Below are 17,754 nucleotides of genomic sequence, written 5' to 3' on the forward strand. Positions count from 1 at the left end.
AGTCCAAACTAATCTAACTACTCTGTGACCGCGAGTTCACATGAATAAATCTGCGAGTGAGTGAAAGTGGACAGAGAGGCGCACACTGGGAGGAGGAGGAAAGTGCAACAGAGGAGGAGCGTCTGTAAATTTTGCATAAATTTATATCCACTGCAGGAAACAGCGGACAAGACAACAGCAGAGTCACAGATACGTCTGTAAAGAGGCTCCACAGGATTATACGACACTCCCATGACCCAGTTACTTCTGCAAATAAGGTGGAGTTCACCATTCTGTAAGGAAATCCCAGCCTATGCTATAAAACCAAGTCAAAAAGAAATACACAGTGGAGTAACTCAATCTCCCCCAATCTCGCAAGACTGTTACATTGACTTGTGGCTGCTATTCCGCCAGTCATCTGCAGCCCCCAAACTCTATGTTATACTATGCTTCCTTTTTCTGTTATTAGGCTCTTTATGTGCTGATACAATCTTAGCTCTTGTGCTGAGCTCCACTGTGACTAAAATACCTCTGGACACATTCCAGGATGACATAGCGCTCTGCACAGGGCCTTTCGCTGTCGACTCATCCAGGCTTTTGGGCATCGTTGCTATTAATACGAAAACGTCGGTGAGGTTACTGTGTTTTTTTTTTTTTCTAAAAGAGAGAGTAGTCGATTTTTCTTGCTAAATCTCGTCCAACACATTCACAAGCAGAGATTACACACCCACATGGATGCAGAAAAGCACCCAAACGCATAAACACCTCCTCCTAGTATTTCCACTGCGCCTCATACAAACGACTAAAATCCCAAAAACACAAACAAATTAAAACTTGGCCTTGAGCGGTGATGCAGTATGTGTGTGCACCTACCATGTGTGCCTGAGTTGTTATCTGTCATAGGCTGATAAAGCTGTGCTTGCTGTGCTGGAGGCACACTAAACGTGAGACCCCAAGAGAAGACGCTGTAACATCACAGAAACATCAACAATAATATATCTTCCTACCTCAGAGGCAGTCTACAGGTAGTAGTTAACAGTGTTTACATGCAGGCATAACATTTTCCTCACAATCGTTTCCTCTGATGGAGAAAATCTCCACTGGATGTGATTAGCAGCACTAGTTAATAAACATTCAGATGAGTTTCTTCTTGAGCTCAAGTAGCATATACTCAACAGGCAGCGTAAATTAAGTTACAACACTCCTCCCCTCTGCTGTGCTCAATCTGTGCTATCTCCTTTTTCTTGCTGTTCTGACAGAGAGGGAGAGAGGATGAGAGAAAAATGAAAAGGGGAGAGCAGAGAGATGGAGACAAAGAGAGTCAGAGTCTCACAGGGACTGTGTATGCTCTGTACTGTGAGTTTGGACAAGAGGAAGGCTGTAAGTCATCCTTCCAGTTTCCTGTTTGCAAATCCCTTTTGGTTGTTCTTCTCGCCAAGGATACACGGATTTCATATTTCAACTTAAGTCACTTTTGGGGTATTTACATAGACTTACATACATTTCCTGGAGGCTAATCCTAACCCTAAGCATAACTACTACTTGGCTAAACCTAACCCTTACCCTAACTTTAACCACTGAGCCAAAAATCAGTGTTTTACCAATTGGGGACACAGCTTTTGTCCCCAGTTGCACAAGCCATCCCCAATCAACTGGCCTTTAGTCTGGTGTGTGCCCCCCCCCCCCCCCCCCCCCCCACACACACACACACGGTATCAGCTGTTTAATGTGATAAGCTCTTAACTTTCACAATGTGTGAAACTCTGCTTCCACAATCAATGTCAAGCATTTTAATTGTCAGATGATGATACCTTTAAATCCTGGCAAATAATAATTACTACCCCTGAATCTCGTGCTGAATTTAAATCACATTCTATTGAATTTCTGAGGGGGAAATTATACACTGTGTTATAAATCGTTACCACCCTGTATTTATACTGGTTATAAATTTTAGCTTTCTGTATATGACTTGTCATGCATGAGGTGCACCGAGCCCTGCATCTCTCAGTGTTGAAACTCTGCAGTGGATAAGGAGATAAAACAAAGAACAATACAACATACTGTAAGCTCCCATTCCTATTACTGCAGTGTTACAAAAGAACAATCCATACATGGCCAAGACTCTGACTGCAGTATTTAGGTCAATCTCCTGAAACCTGGAGTGAGAATCTCAGTCGCTCTGCAGCTTTAACCTTAATTTCACATCACTTGAGCTGGTGTAAAAATAAAATTGGCAGAGTAGTGTGTGTGTGTGTGTGTGTTATCATGTGATATTAGTCAAGCATTCATCTGTGCATGGTGCAGTGAGCTGTGCAGAGCATTTATATAAGAACAAGGTTCATTATTTAAGGGATAAAGTCCTTTGGTAGGAGTTGAAACTTTTGAAAATTTTCTGCCACACTGCACACTGATAAATAATCACCCACTCAACAGATGTCCAAATATCATGTTATCATTTCTGTTGTATAAACTGAGCTGCAAGGATATAAATGGCCAGAAATAACTCAGTATACTATGTAGTGCCAACTTGGATATTGTAGATAGTCATGACTTGTCGGCAACCACTCACAAAACCCGATAACAGTCATTACACATTGATGAAATGCACTTGTGGTAATAGAACATGAAATATAAAAGCTGTCAATCAAGTACAGGTAACAATACTGCTTTGTGAGAACTTATTTAAAAGTAGGATTCATCAATTTGTGGCAATTCATACAATAATTAACAATTACATAATACAATTTCAGTCTGAACGACAGACCGACTGACTGATATTGTCATCCCTAGAGCTACATTGTTAGTCACCGATGCATTTTCCCTTGTATCATGTCATTACCGTATCAGGATCCTACTGAGCAGCATGCATAGTAAGATTGATACACAAAAAAACTGCAAACATACTGCATCATATCTCTGTCATAGTTTGTCTCTCATAGTTTGTCACATTTTCTCACTGTGTCAACTTCTGGAGAGTGAAGCTGACAGCCATCAGTGTTTTAAACTGTGTCAGTTTAGCAGGAAGGGAGTCTTTTAGCATTTCAGCCATCTGGATCCCTGTGGAGCAGAGGAGGCAGTGGGAGCCAAGGATATTATTATCACACAGAATTCATTTCCCTTCTCGCAACATCCACCTGGATATCTCTGCATGGAATAGGGATACAACCTAAAGTTAGTCTAGTGGTCCTAGCGGGATACAGGGCATGGCTAGAATTGGCAGTGAAGAGCGAGATAACAGTCTCTGCCCAAGAAGATAAAATCTAGGTCCATCTATCAAACTAGTACTACATCTTATATATACATATAGTATTGTTGGGTGGTTTAAATCCATTTCAGCAGCAGCATCTCAGCTACAGATTAAAAAAAAAGTTCTTCCTTTGTTTTTCCTGAAGTTGTTTTGTTCATTTTTTTGTTCACTGTACTTTTCTTTTAGTCTAAGCTCACTTTTTAAAATGAAAAAAGGTGAAAAGTGCTTACGCCCCTATAGACATCAGCACTACTTTGTTTCTCTGATTACTCGCAAAAATGGGAGTTGAGTTATTACTTTTGAAGAAATAAGCTGCAGCCACCAATTTTGGTGGTGCAGATTTACCGCCCTTAAGGAATAATAACATTTCGTCTGACAAATATATTACTAGACAGATATATTACTAGCTCACAAGCTCAGCCCCAGTAAAACATTCAATATTGGCAAAGAAATAAAGTCATGCAATGCAAATGTATAATAGCTATTCAAAATGCTTTGTACATGCACTGTATTGGGTTAGTATTGCTATAAGATAGACAGTAGGGGAATTAGGCAACGCCATGATGTATTTACCTTTTCAGATGTCTAGCCATCAGCAAGAACTATTAATGAATGTGTGCAAGTGTAAGCTGCGCACAAATATGGACATCTATGCCAAAATCTCTCACAGGCTCAGTCAGGTCCGCACTGAATTGCTCTAAAACCCAAAGCTGTTTAATGATTGTTAATGACTAGCAAAGTGTTCGAAAATACAATAATAGCCTGTTGCACTATTGCTCCCTGGTGTGTGTGTATGTGCATGGTCGGCTGGGAAATTGTAATGAAAAGGGATGTGGTCTATAAAACCAGTTAATTTCAAGAGAAAAAGTGGTTGATGAAGCTTTCAGTAAGTGGGCTAGTCTGACGGCACTTGCCTGGAAGTCTATTTCAGCTGCCAGAACGCTCATGATTTTGGGACAGAACGAATCCCTTTACATCCCTTACACATCTCCTTCCTTCTTCTCCTTCCTCCTTCCTTTCTCTCACTCTTGCCAAAACTTCCTCAAGGATGAGCGATCAAGTGCCCCCTTTGATAACACTAGTGAAACTCTTTCATGGCTGCCACTGAGGGACATCTTGATGCTGCATATGGTTGTCATATTTAGACAGTGCCATGTCTTTATTGTAGAGGATCAAGGACAGTGTTTTTTGGTGCCAACTAAATATAACAGTAGAATCTCAAGGAAAGGACTAATTACTATGTGGGTGATGAAGCAACTGCAGCCACCTCTTTTGTGTGCTATACTGTTTTGTGGCACTGGGCTAATGGCTTTATGCTTCCTGCTGCAGAGCAAAGTGGAGTGATTTCTTTGTCTTTTTAGAGGGACAATGGCCTGCTTTTGTATTTTGGTACTTCACCTCAGGCTTCACAGAGGCACGTAAATTAAACCTGCACTGGATGGAGACTTGAAAAGTGACACTATGACCACTCTGTAGCTTCTTTTTTAACCTGATTGAACTGACACAGGTAAGACAGCAGTGGATGACAGGAAAGGAGGTGGCGAAGCAAGTGATGAGAAGATAAGGAAAGCGTGTTGCTGTTCGTCTGCTGCCATAGCAGCCAGCTGCTCTGGATGACCATTAGTGTCATCCTACAAATCAGATGAGGTGTCAAATCACTGTCTCACACCCTCCAGGCGTAGAGCTGGTATGCTGTCACGTCTGTAAATGCGCAGATGCATGTGTTGCAGCTGCATTAGTGTTCTGTAATAGCTAATTTTGGTTTTGGACAGGGGTATCATCACCCCACTATCTCCCACCTGCTCACTCATCTGCTGCCTCATCACCCCCTCCCTTACCCGGCCGCACTAACTCCTTCACAACACTGCTGTTGCTGCTGCTGTGGAGATTGTTCTCTATATGTAGGTGCTGATGAAATTTTGAGGGCGAGTGGTGAATTATTTAGGAGGGAGGATTATGAAAGCAGCTTCTTGGCGCGTTGCTAGAGGGTATGAATCGATATGAGCCCTCCCCACCACCACCGCCACCACCCCCTCCTTCCCCTTTTTTCTCCCTGAAACCACAGACCCTCTGAACAGAAGTCCAGACACATGGCCACGGCAGACTGGACAGCCAGATGCACTGCGCCGCTGTGTGTAAAAGCGGCTCGATGAAATACAGTACATGAGAAAACCAGTAGAAATAGGATGGGATTGTGTATCTGTGTGTGTTTATGTGTGCGGGAGATAGACAGAAAGGCCTAATTCAGACTGACCACATCCCACAAGAACAGATGGCCAACTAAAGGACTGCCAAGTCTATTCTTCTTTTCCTCTGGTTCTGCCTGGAGGCTGAGGTCTACAGTCCAAGTCAGAAGGGTTAGAAAATAGACAGGAGGTCATGCACGCAGATGTAGAGCACGCATACACACACATTTCTGTGGGTGAAGTCTCACCCTGAGCTATGTACCAGTTACATAACAGTTTCACACAGTTGCCTTCGATGAAGATTTGATTTCATGGACTTGATTTGTGCAGTGCCAAAGCTCGGAGGCTTTCAGGACTGAATAAATGACCGCCTTCCTGCACTCACTCTCTCGTTTCACTTGATTGTCTCATAGTGAGTTGGTCTACATCCATTTCTCTTTCTGTGCCCCCTCCCTCCCTTCTCTCTATGTGTGCCCATTCTGCTGAAGCATTAAATCTGCCTCTCTTTTTTCATCTGTGTATTGGGAGTATATGTTTGCTGCAACAACGCTGTTGTTCTTTTTCTGGCCAATGATTTCCTGCATCAAGAACAAGCAGTTGGGACCAAACAGGAACCACACTGGGGAGCTTGGATTTCACAGTACCAATCAAAGAAAAATGGAAGGGTTTTTAACCTTGTGGTAAGGCAAATCATCATTCATGAGATGGACAGAAAACCATGACTGCCTCACAAGTCTGACACAGTGTTACCTTGGTGGGTACCTCTGTTTGCATGTGCCTTAAAGGACCGGTGTGTGGGATTTACTGGCATCTAGCGATGAGGTTGCAGATTGCAAGCAACTGAATACCCCTGCACCTCCACCCCCTTCCCTTCCAAGCAAGTAGGAGAACCTATGGTGGCCGTGAAACTTGAGAAAAACACAAAAGGCCCTCTCCAAAGCCAGTGTTTGGTTTAACTACTGTAGAAACATGGCGGTACAACATGATGAGTTCGGTGGAAGAGGATCCGCTCCCTATGCAGATATGAAGGGCTCACTCTAAGTTAACGAAAACACAATGATTCTTATTTTCAGGTGATTATACACTAATTAAAACATACTTATGAATATTATATTCCACTTCTGCCAAGTCCGTTCCACTAAATGTCACCAAATGCTACACACTGCACCTTTAACAATGACATGGAGTGGGAGGAAGTCACCAAACAAAAAACAATAGAGCAGTGTCTATAGAGACAAATGCATCCTCTCAACTGCTGACCTCAAAAGGTTTTTTTGGGGTTTTTTTTTGTTTTTGTTTTGGTTTTTTTTACACAAACTGGGTCTTATTTCTTTTTGCTAGAACAAAGACAAACAGGGCAAGAAACACGAGCTGTCAGGTGATCAGACAGGTTGTAAACAAACCCCCAGTTTAATCAAACTTTTTAGGAAGTCAAAACAAATACAAATATTAAAATCATTACCCAATCTATGTCCATTATTGCTGTATGGATGGCACTATCAGTCAGATGGGCGGTCCAGACAGAAATATCTCAACAAAAGTTGGATAGACTGCCATGAACTTTGGTACAGACACTAATAGTCCACAGAGGATGGTAATTCATTGACCCTCGCTCTAATGCCACCAAGAGGTTCACATTTTTGGCTCAGAATGAAATATCTCATAAATTGTATGGATTGCCAAAAAGTTGAGGACATACATTTATGTTCCCCTAATTTTGGTGATCTCTTAGCTTTTCATTAAGTGCCATCATCAGGTCAAAGTCCTAATTTGTCCAATACTTTGGTTTATGACCTGCAAAGCTAATGATTGTCCCATCAGCCCCAGTTGTACATTGTGTTTAGCACTGATTACTAAATGCTAGCATGCTAAGCTGAGATGTTGGACACGGTACATTACCTTCTAAACATCAGAAGAACATGTTAGCATGCTGATGTTAGCATTCAGCTCTGCATAAGTGCAGCCTCACCGAGCTGCTAGCATGGCTGTACTCTTAGTCTTGTTAACTTTTCAACAACTTTTTTAATACAATGATATTGGTATATAAGCAACAGTTTGAGTGAGCTCCATTTTGGGTTCACTTTCAAGTACATTAAGTGTTTAAGACAGAACAGCTAAACTTAACAACCTGCCTGACCTTTCGTGTTCTTGCCCCAGACTCTCTTGTGATGCATTTCAAGGTCTCAGCAATTAACTTAGTGAGTAAAATGTTTTTATAACTGACAGGAATGAAAGCCAAAACCATGGGAAGGGCCCAGTTGTAAAAAGAAACCATGATTTTTTTTTTTTTTTATGAGTACAAAATGAACTTGATGTAAATGGATTTTACAATCTTTTCATCTTTTCAGGCTGTCTCTCTCCCTCTAATTTTCTGTCTCCATCCTTCCCTCCAATGTTCTTTCTGTTAATTCTTCAAGAGGCAGAGGGCTGAAATTATAGAGAGCTAAAAATAATGGCTCTATAAATAAGAGGTGCCCATTGAGAGTGATTGAGAGGCGAGGTCACTAGGCAGCTGGGGATGCTGGCTAAGTTGGATTCATTAGTGCTCTCTGCTTCCAAAGAGTAGCCCCCACAACTCTCCCACACAAACAGACGGCGCGACTTCCTCGTAAACAATATACATTGATGCGGCGTTGGGATCCAGAGTGTTTTGAGCACACTTTCTATCTCTACCTCCACAGCTCTCCGCAGTGTTGCAAATTTAGCCCCATCAGTACCATCCATCAACCCTCATTACCACTTTCCCCCATCCCTCGGCAGACTCCATGTAGACCACATTCTTTAAGCATTGTTCATCCACCAGCAGAGTGGAAAAATGTGAGCATTTGTGTGCGTTCGCTTTTGTGCATGTTGTGAGAGAGCACGCGGCGGAGGCTCCCCGTGTCTGTTTTATTATTCATACTCATGTGTGGATCCTCTTTCAGCCCACAGACACCTGCCAGAGATACACACAGCACATACTGATGTTCTTGCTATATTTTCTGTCCAACCTCTCTGCCTTGCTGCCGCGTTGTGGCGCTTAACTAAGATCCTCCTTTAAACAATAAACTCAAAAATACTCTGCAAGAAACCACTTAATATCTGTGTGTATCCCATTCGCATATAGCAAATTCTCTGTCAGTGTATTTAGAGCATCTTTCTGCCCTCATACACTCATAGAAGTAGACACACACACACATACACACACACAGAGAGAGAGAAAAGGATACCTTTATTGCCCTGATGCTCTTTTTAATGGCCCTCCACCTCCCTCTCCGTATTGACGTCACATCCATTAGGCCGTGCCTCTGGGCCTTTTTAGTGGAGGCTGGAGCACAGGACTCCAATGTACGAGACCCCCGTTCAGAGTCAATCTCCACCTGATAAACTCGCCGTATTGGCTGATCTGACAGAAGCGGTTACCACGGCAATCTGTCCAGTCTCTCTGCACACCGCCACGACTATCAATCCGCTGTGAGAGAAAAACCCATTGAACTGTGTGTCAGAGGAGAGCGCTGCATTAACAGTAGCACATACACACTCTGTGAACTCTCAAGCGCTACCCTTTTTTATTGTCTACACAGACACACACACACACACACACACACACACCCACGCACACAGCTCAACTATCAACACACATAGGAGTGTTGATAGTTGAGGTGAGAGAGAACTATCTGTATCTGGTGCCAGAGAATAACCCTGGCAAGCTAATGTGAAGAGATAATGTTTCACGTCTGATCAGCATCAGAATAATAATTCACTGGCCTCTCCCATCCTCCATCTTTCTCATTACATTCCCAACAGGAACGCCCTCAATTAGGGTCCTTCTTATCCCGCGAACAAGCCTGTTTTCAGACACTGAATGTAGCACAAATGAGTCAGCAATACCCTACAACCCAACAAGTTGCACTGACTCTTTCTCCCTTCATGAATATAGAATGAGTGTGAAGTACATAGGCAACTTCAGCCTTTAGCAAAACACAGTTAGCTAGACTCTCATGGTGACAATGCTGTGCTGCCTGGAGAAGACAGAAATAGCAAATGAAGACTTGGGGTTGTGTCAGTTTGGAGCTGGGAGCCACTGCCGGACGAGGACAGGCTGAATTCTGATGGCAGAGCCTTTTCCCTGACTGAGAAAAGAGCCGTCTGAAATGTTAAAATGAAGCTCGGTTCTTCAACACTCGGGAGACATAATCAATGGTTGGTGCGGCTGGCTGAACTTGCAGGGCTCCGATGTGACTTAGTGCTGCACATCTAAACCCTGTCGCCAACTGGAGCTGAGCTCAATGTAATGAGAAATGAGACTTAACTTTCAGTACAGCGAGGAAGGGGAAAATCACCGAAGGAGGAACAGGGGAAGAAGAAAAGTGGGAAGGAATGAAGAGAGGGGAAAAATAGAACCCTAGGTTGTTTTGATAAATAACGGCAACATAGCGTTCAGGGAACAGTATCACGGCTCCAATCCATCACCGGATCATCAGGCTACATTAATAATTAATGTGTTTTTGTAGACATAAAAAAGTTTAGTGTACAAATCAGACAGAAGCAATTTGCTTGACAAATCGGATCAGCATAGAGACAATCACCTGACCCTCCTTTATTCTTATTCTAGAAAGAACAAAAGAGAAGATAACTTCACAGAAAGCTATTGGGCAACAAATATTAAACCATATGCTGAATTTTTAAAGCAAGCAAGAAAAGCCTTTTTCCCCTGTCTAAGCTCAAAAGTCATCCTAGCCACAGATTGGTTTTCTAATTCACACTTCTGTTATATTTTCCCTATTTCCTTTTGCTACAAAGCAATTCCTTTGACTGGACACACTGAAGAATATACCAATGAAGGAGAAATCAAGATTTAAGCTTTTCTCGCTCTTTTCCTCTGTCTTATTGTCTCATTTCCTTATCAGAAGCTGCAAACCTATGCCAGAGTCATTCATCTTTGGATTCCTTTGAAGTATCTTCCATCCAATCGCGTTGACATCTTTTTATTATGGACCGTGTGTACATGAGGATATGTGGGTGACTTTCCTCTCTCCTTCAGTCTGCAATGCCTATATATTAGAGGGGAGGAGGTGTGTATCTGTGTGTGTATGTGTGTGGAGGTGGGTGGTGTGTGTGTGTGGGTGTGGCCTTTTTCATGTCTTATCCTAGTCTTACACTGCGCTCGCAACTGCAAAAGTGTTATCAAAGCTCTACAGGCATATGGATGTCAGAGAAGACATAGAGTGAGTGAGAGAGAGAGAGATAGAGAGAGAGAGAGAGTGAGAAAAGAGAGAGAGAGAGATAAGAGGTCAGTGGGGCATGAAGGAGAGTGAGTGACATCAGAGACACAGTTTTCCACCCATCCATCTGTCCACTCAAAACAAACAGGCCAGTCATTAGCCGGGCTCCAGCTGTTACGTCTTAGCCTCCAACTTTTGAACACTGCTCATTTATATGTACACACACAACGATACACACATGGAAATGAACTACAGCAGAGAGCAAGGCCTCTCTCTTGTCCTACACTAGTTGTCCTCTGTAACATCCATGACGTATTTTGAAATGACATAATTTCAGAGAACTTAACAGAGGAAATGGGTTGCATGTGAGCAATTTTCTCATCTCGTTATGTCTTTCAATCACTCGCTCCATGGAGTATGCAAATGAAAAATCTATACAGTAAACAGTATCTGCCCTTTGCATGACATTAAGTATGCATGTCAAGCAGAAATTAGTTATATATGACTGTAGTAAACACACAGTGATCACTGCTGTTTATCTACAGTTTATGCACAAATGCTAAAAGCAAAATAAAACTATTAGTCTGAGCTGGGCTGAGTAAAAAATAATGACATTCAAACTGAAAGGGCTTGAAGATGACATGACTGGCCAGCGTTCAAAGCCTAGGGGCCCCAGACTGCTCACTGTGACTGGGTCTCAGATCTCCCCAGGGGTGCCCTGCCACCACCAGCCCTCATCAAAGCCAAGGAGACAGGCCGAGACAGTGAACCAGCAGTGTGACATTGCATGTGTGAGTGTTTCTGATACTGCTTGGGCATAGAGTTACACGCGGCGAAAGAAAAGACAAAGACAGAAACAAACAGAACACAGAAGAAATGTATTTTAAACACTGCAATGTCATTTTTTGTCATTTAACAATGCTGTTTTTCAGCACAATAGTTTGGTCTGTTGAAAACAGACAATGACTCTTACATATTTTGATACTTTTGAAAAATCAATGTGTTTGAGTTTGTTTTGTTAGATTGATAAAAAAAAAAGCTGTATAAATAGTTTAAGTTTTACTGGACTTATACCTCTGAAAACACTACGTCATTGGTCTATACTGCATTTTAAACTAATACAACCTTGACAAGAGGTCATATCATAATAGTGGCTTAAAAAATAGAGGCTTAGATGTCAGAAACAAACACAGGACTATTTTTCATGATGGTGCAAAGCCGGTGGAGGCTCAAACACTGGCAGATGTCCAGTTTCAGCAGGCGCACGAGGCAACTTTTTGCCCTCCTGTTCCTGTTTAGTCATTTCATTGCCCCAAGCAAGACGGGTGGAGTCGTGTAGCTGGGTATGAGTTACGCCTTAACACAAACACAACCACTCTGTGCATAAGGTTGTGAGGTACGCATGCACACATAGACCAATTCATTACAAAAGGTCTTTTATGAATGCAGAGTGACAAGCTTAATGAGTTTTGACATACTCTGAAGTAGTGCAGACACATACACATTCTTCAGTCCATTAATAATTAGCATTAATAATTAGCTGATTAGCACCAGGAGGATCACTTACTAAACACAAAGAACCCAAACCTACAGTGCCAATCAAACATTTTGGACACAAACAACACACCTTTTGACTGGTACTGTAATATAGACATTTCATTTAAGTGTATACTATATTATTTGAATGTTTTTATCTTACAAGCCCCAGTTACATTACTGCTTTACCTCACACCCATCCCCCTCACATGTTTGTGTGCGTTATGTGTACCTGCGGGTGTGTGTCCTGAATAATGCGCCTGCCTGCATATTTCTATCCCCATGACACTGCTGTCTTTGTGGGTAGTCATTGCATCTCTGGAGCCCACCACAGTACAGTGCGTTGAGCCTTCAGGGCTGTCATGTTTCAGAGAATAGCTCTGTTTTCCTCACTTCACATCCCAAACTCCCACCTCTACTTCCCCCTTCATCTCCCTTCTCTCATTTGACTGTATGAAGTGAAAGGACAAGTAACAACTTTGAAAGACTTCATTTCGGTGAATAATACATTACATCTCTTCACCTGGAGCAAATTTAACTTCCATCCCATCTCTGAAATGGTTTTGTGGAGGAGTCTTTGAAAGTTGTACTCTGTGTGAAATTACTCCAGTATTTTTTTTTTTTTTTGTTACTCCTATAGCTTCCTCAAAAGACCTACCACTGCAGGCATCAAGTAAAAGAAAAAGAGACAGTAAAATGTCTTTTGTTTTCACTTTGTGAAATTTGTTCAGGAAAGCTGGTATCACAAGTAATTTGGTGCTGGGTGCAGCAAAGCAGGCTATTCTGCACTCTCACACTCTGTAGACAGCAAATAGGGATGAATATGTTGTTGGAAATGTTTTTCAGTCTGCCTTATCTAATTTGCCAGTGAAAGAAAAAAAAGTGACAAAGGATGTTTTTATTGAACTATTGTTTTTTTTTTTACAGATTTGGGAGGGCAAGACAAATTAAATTATTGAATTTCACTTTGTTGCCTTTTATCAGTGTGGTACATATGCCACTTTTTTGTCTGACCTTTGTCGAGCGTGACCCCGTCATCTAGAATATTTCAAGAGAGGAACTTTCCAACCAGAAAGGGGCACTAGAACATTAACAAGTGAAGAATAACAGAAAATCTCCACTTAATAACTGAACTTTGTTCAACCTGTTTCAACCAACGCACTCAGAAACACATGCCATACAGGGATGAGCTAAGCTGAGAGGCGTGAGCTGTCTGTCAGACTAATGTGAAATTCATGTGCTGCATGTTTACATAGATGGTTAAGGCTGAAACCAGATGAACTGCACAGTAAAAAAGAAAACTACTTTTCAGTGAGCTCACTGTTCAGACTTCAGAACACCAGACAAAATGTGCTTTTAAAGGCGAGACTGTCTGCCTCTCCTCCTCTCACCAACTCCTCTCTCTTCCTCTCCATTTCAGTCTCAATTTCAAGGTACATTATTGCCCACACTTGAGAGTTTCATCATGCCGCTGCAAAATAAAGTGATTATTTACACTTAACTGCATACAGTAATGAAAATACTATTTTCCTGTATTGTGCAATTGATAGTAATTATTGATATATCTGAACACAGCTTACCATGAAACTGTATAATCGTCATTTTTCTTTTCCCTGATTCTCGTTCTCTCCTCTACATTGTCATGCTTGTTTCTCAAAACCAAGCCCAACCTCCAGAGACATTTGCTTTCCAAAGCACAAACCCACACACTTGTCAGTTGAAGTTTCTCTCTGCAGGAGGTAAAAACAAAACTTTGGAATTCATTATCCCGTCCATGAAAAATGCCTAAAATTTAAAAAAAACAAACAAAAACATGACGATAATAATAATGTAAAAACAAATACAAATTCCTCAATTTCATTGAAGTACAAATCAAAGTGCAAGTTCAAAAAACTAACTGATCAACTTAATGTTGAAATTTTGTGTCCAGGAACAAAAGTTGAACTTTGGCGCAATGCAGAAAAAAAGGAGCAGATTGTTTATATCTACAAGTAAAACTTGATACTTTATCAGCAGGGGAGGTTTGGGTGGACTTCACTCTTTTATCTGTGAGCTATGCATATGTTGATGATTAATTACAAGCCTAATACGCCCTAATATGTTGGGATGTTATAGTTTTTTGTGGGTCTAGACCAGGAGTATTCAAATACAAGCCTCAGAGGTCCACTAACCAAATTTTGACCATATCACAGGTCCAGTAAGGCTGCATTAAATAATAATAAATTTAACTTCCAAAAACTCCAGAGCTACATTAACGACATTTCTGTATTAATGATAGAAGTGACACTGTTGAGTAACAAACTCTTTAAACTTGTGCTAAAAAGGTGTGATGGTCTGGCGGAGACAGTGTAGTGTTCATTGGTGAGTCTGCTGCAGTTCTTCACTGTACACATGGTTGAAAAATTTTTCTGTTGGAGGCTTGATATGGCAACTTCAACTGTTTCAATTTTGTGGTTCTTACCTCTGTGTTCTGTGGATAGTTTTTTTTTTTTTTTCAAAATAGGAATGTTTGGTTTTGCAGTGACATTTTGTATTCCCACTCTTCACTCTTCACTGTTTCTACAAATCAAATTCAATGGTCTCGTGCTTCCCTTGGGCAAAATTAAGCAGCTAGTTTTGAACAAGTCATTTTACTGTATCGACCAGAGCTCCAACATCTGACAACAACTTAATCAACCTCGGCATCTAACAGGCGGCTGAATGATGACAGTTGAGGTGACATGATAGCAATGTGTGCAGTCCAGGTCAGGTTGCAGTTAAATGCTAGTCCTGATCCAGATTCCAGATATAGAATCTGCCTATCTAGCATGGTGGCTCTAGTCAGATGGACTGTGGAAATCATATAATTAACGTCAGCTTAATTAATCTGTATGTACATAGATTATGTATAACTCTTGGAATATATGTAGTTCTTCTATTTATAAATAATCTTACATTTAATCTTTGGAATATAGATGATAATGTACGAGATGGGGTTTTATATGATGAATTCTACTGTAGTATACAATGAGTTGTGCTAATCTAATGTACTGCATTCAAAACCAATCAGTTTCATACTATGAGTACTGGAGTCCTGCAAGGGCACACTATTTACTGCCAAAGTTACAACAATACTGTTTTTTGCACATGAGAGATTTGTGGATTTGTGTTTTCTCCAAGCTGATGTCATAAATTTGCACCTGCCAATTAGAATTTAAAGGGTAACCCCACCAAATGTACACATGAAGTTCAGTTCACTTGTTAGTTGCAACACTATTACGATTTGACCATTCTTTTTTCTTTTTTTAGTCTGTCTCTTGTGAGACCCCCAAACCTTATGGAAATACAATACAGCAATTGTTGCCAGCCAGGACGATGCTAGTATGAATCAAATCTGACCAAACCACACAGTCCAGAGGACACAGATCTGACTGTTGAAGGTTTGAAGTGAACTTATTTACTCATGAATATGTATTAGTGAGAAATACATGAAGATTTGAAACAATAACAGTTGTAATAGGCAAATCTACTGCCTCTTTGATATAATGCCTATTTTTCTCTGATTTAGCCAGTGAGATTGTATGGTGATAAGAAAAGGCATACATATATTGTTCTTTTAACATTTAGCAGTTACTAAAGTACAGTTTATCTGCGGAAACCAGATTCCAACAGCATTTGGAAGTTACTGGTTACAGTCTCACACCCTGAACTCTTGCACACAGTTCAGTTTTGGTCAAGATAGGATCTGGAGACCACAAAGCCAAAACTCCTTAAGCTGCTCAACTGACACTGAACAAGAGACCCGTGATTGTGTACACAAATCCAATGTCCAGGGGGGGTTTAGACAGAGATATTAGTTCTTTGTCTGGTTCATAAATGTTAGCATTACAATGAAATGAAGCTTATTTGGCTGTAAAAGCTCAAACAAATAACTTGGCAGATTGAATTACCAAAGCCAATCTGCAATTCATTAACAATAAAGCAGCTCCAGGTTTTTGTTTCACATCACAAATTGCTTTACTGTCTGTGCTTTGTAGCTTTGGGAGAGGATGTTTTAATGTGCAAAAAATGGTCTAGAGAAGGCATTTTTAAACGGATTGTTTATTTTTTATATTATTTGCTTTTGACTTCAGGTTATAACTATCCATAAATTCCTTTCCTTGAGTAATCTAAATTTTTATTGAACTTGATTTTATTATTTTTCTTTTAAAGCAGCCTCTTGTTTCTCACCAGTGCTATTATTTACTACTTCCTTTCTGTTACCTAAATATTCAGAATAGGAGATATTTGCTTTTACCTGATCTCTACACTGTCAAGATATTTCTCTTACATTTCGTACATTTCTCTGACAGACATGTACACACACACACACACACACACACACACACACACACACACGCATACACACATTACTGAAAGCCACTGGAGATTCAAAAGTACTGCTTCGAAAGACTGTGGGAGTCAATTATACCACTGTGATCTGGGCCATAGATTACACTTTAATAATATAAGTATCTAATTACTGCCTTGCATCCTTCACGCCTCTTCTGCACTCCTTAATCATTATCGCCCACTGGCCTTGAATCACAGATAGTACGCAGACTTTAAAAGAAAAAAAAAAAAAACATTCACTGGGTACATCTCAAGTCTCTTTATTGCATCCACGTTTTCCTCACTTGCATCCTATCCTTGAATATTTGGAGAGACGCAAGGAAAACAAGCGAGGAGAGAGAAAACGAGAAAAGTTGTTTTTCGAGAAATGAGACGTCCTTTCCTCTAAAGTGTCATGCGAAGTGACGTCTGTGTCTGATGACGGCAGCAGCTGATCACAGCTGGATCAGCTGTCAGTCGGCTTTAACAGCTGTAGACTTTTGATGGAGTTTGTGTCTGCACATATGTTCACTGTGCTAATACTAATAAAGGTGCACAGTTATCACTGCCAGAGCAGCTGTTTTCTCTCTGTAGCCTGTTACCTGTTTGACAAACACCTGCACATGAATATAAACCTGCATTCTGTATTTATACTGTGTGCTGTCTCCTGCTCAGAGGCACAGGAACCATTTCCACTGGCAGAATGTGTTTACATTATTTATTAATTATTTGCATCTGTATTTATTGATATTCCGATTATGAATTCATTATTTAATAACTCAGAATATGATTAGCATGTCATGAGGCTAAATGTTTCAGGAGAAATTGAAATGATGTAACTCCTATCAAACCTGATGCTCAGGAATTTTCATTCTTCCAGTTCAAGCAAAGAGTGATGAAAGATCAAATAAGAGACTTGAGATGCCCCCACTATATGTTCTCATTATAAAGTTTGTTTCTGTGTACGCATGAGTTTATGTGAACAACATGGCAAGCTGCATTTGAATGTTATCTGCTCTGTAACGTGTTTCCAGGGACCTGCAGACCTGCTTTGCCCTGTGCACCGGCTGTACTCGTCACTAATAGAGGGCAAAGAGCAGACACAGAGCTAAGTGCCGGCATAGGGCTGAACAGCAAAGGGGAGGGAGGAAGGAGAGGCAGAATTCAAACATGCAGAGAAAAGATTTACAAAGAGCTGTTGCATATTAAGTGAGCTGAATACCTCTAATTATGTCTAATTACCACCACATAT

At 40.9% G+C, this 17,754-nt stretch overlaps 1 protein-coding gene across 1 annotated transcript in view; it reads right to left on the reverse strand.

Moving 5' to 3' along the window:
* The window catches only part of LOC137173661 (sodium/hydrogen exchanger 9-like), a 57,046-nt gene that overhangs the window by 11,457 nt on the left and 27,835 nt on the right, over positions 1-17,754 (reverse strand). The gene's annotated exons all lie outside the window — the stretch shown is intronic.

This window comes from Thunnus thynnus, chromosome 21, assembly GCF_963924715.1.
Source record: "Thunnus thynnus chromosome 21, fThuThy2.1, whole genome shotgun sequence".
Classification (NCBI taxonomy): Eukaryota; Metazoa; Chordata; class Actinopteri; order Scombriformes; family Scombridae; genus Thunnus; species Thunnus thynnus.